Here is a 2,254-nt window from a genome sequence, read left to right as displayed (position 1 = left end):
TTCTCCTCTCCAATCTGAGTGTTCTGAATCTGTTGTTCGTAAAATGGGGTTACTCTGGGTGGGAGAGGAAGGAAGAGCGTCATGAGGGGAAAGAGGTCGCTTTTACTCTCCAGCCAAGATTGGTTTTGATTTCAGGATCTGGAGAAGAATGTTGCACAATTTTATAGGGTAGACTTTATACTTGTCATAGAAGTTATTGTCACAATCAATTTCCATTTGTCCACCAAATGCATTGTTAGCCAATATCAATCATTGAAAAATGATCTAGCAACAAATGTCTTCATTGTTTTATGTATTTGCACAGTTTTGAAGATGCCCAAAAAAAAAAAAAAAAAAATGCACGTTTTTCATTTCCCTCAGACATATTCTATCACGCTCTGCTTCTACATGCACAATGCTGACACATCATTTTGCCATGCTAATAGTATGCACAATTTTGTTTTTCTGCAGATATGTTCTGAAACTTCAAAGTCTATGAAATAACAACAGCTGGGTAATGTAATAGCTGTGTTCTTTCCCTCAAGTAAGTTAGTTGTGATCCCTGCAGATTGTGGTCATTTGGCCTATCCTTCACTGCTCCAACCAGTCTGATGAAAGGGAAAGGAAAAGGGGATACCTAGTCTGTTGTACAACTGAATGCCTTCAACTGAAATGTGTCTTGCGCATTTAACCCAACCCCTCTGAATCAGAGAGGTGCGGGGGGGCTGCTTTAAATCGACATCCACGTCATCGCCGCACGGGGAACAGTGGGTTAACTGCCGTGCAGAACGACTGAAATGTACCCTGTCAGCTCGGGATTCGATCCAGCAACCTTTCGGTTAGGGTCCAAAAGATTATGAACATTCTGCTTGTTATATCTATGCTTACAGCTGCAATCAGATGGATCAGGTCCATTCTCTCACTTTTTAACACTCATTATGAGAAACTTAAAAGCACCACACACTTCTCTCATTTCTGGAGGGGCAGGCTTTGAGATGTAATGTTTTCTTAATGTTTCCTGATGGCCCCAGACAATTGAAGTTGACCCAACTTCTAATTGTTTGAAATGTCCTGTATTCAATGAGAGAGTTCAAGATTTTCTTTAACAACCTCTTAGATGTAAAATCCCCTGTTTTGGGGACCTGTGATGTTCTGGTACCGGTTCCAACCGACATTTTCGCTTATAGATCGATCTGTGGACACCATAGATCGAAATGGCTTGCATTGAGCGGTAGCCCTGATTCTCATGGATACAGGATTATGTCTATTTTGCCTGTGTGAAGCAGGATGTGAAATCTGACACCACTTGACGCCACCATTGCATTCGCTCTTCCAACTGTCCATCAACTCCTGGCTGAACCCTACATCACAGCCACTAACAACACATATGCCTAGAATCCTTACATCATACCACAGCAGGAGAGAGTAGCTTCGTCTCTGTAGCACATTCAGATTGATTTAGAACCAGTAATCTAAAACAATGAATCGATTTTAAACAAAAAAACACTTTCTGTTGGACAAAAGTAATATGAGATCAAAGGCGAGTTCCTAACGAGTTCAGGAAGCCAAGCTAGAGTTCTGTGAGACGTTCACAGCGACGGAGGCAGACGTTTTGATTAGGAGAGACCTTCAGAAAACATGCACATTCTCTCTAACACTAAACATACAAATATGTATTTTACAGTTATAAGGAAGGTGAAATCTTGTAGTTAGTCATTTTATAATTTGGTTATCTTATATTTAAAAAGCATATAAGTAATGTCAAGCCTTATTCATACAGTTTTGTTGAAATAGGAAATACATCATAAAATATTTTACAATATTTGTACTGTGCACTTGAGCTTGAGTCTCTCAAAAGTGACTACCGGTACACTTCAGCAATTTACAACTATCTTTTCCAGAAAGGTGAGATCTTAACCTTTCTTGGAGTATGCAGCATTACTAGTTATTGTTTTTGGCCCTCTCATGATAAATAGTTACTTTTGGGGATTTACGTAGATTACATTTTCGATTGCATTTAGTTACATTTAACTGGTTTTATACAGAGCATAATTATTTCTGAGGGTTTGGAGGGCTTGGTTCAGATAAATACTCTTCTGATATAATCTACAATTCACGTGTTATGCTTGTCTTATGTCATTGTATTAAACAGCTTGAAATAGGTGAGGAAACAACATTTCACTGTAACATTGTATGTGATCACACAAAGGATAATACAAAGACTTTGCTACGCAAAGACTATGATGAGGTGCCCAGAGCAGGAGACTATTGTTAT

Source organism: Salvelinus namaycush, chromosome 8, assembly GCF_016432855.1.
Source record: "Salvelinus namaycush isolate Seneca chromosome 8, SaNama_1.0, whole genome shotgun sequence".
Lineage (NCBI taxonomy): Eukaryota > Metazoa > Chordata > Actinopteri > Salmoniformes > Salmonidae > Salvelinus > Salvelinus namaycush.
The sequence above is the reverse complement of the archived record's forward strand: the minus strand, read 5'-3'. Positions refer to the sequence as shown.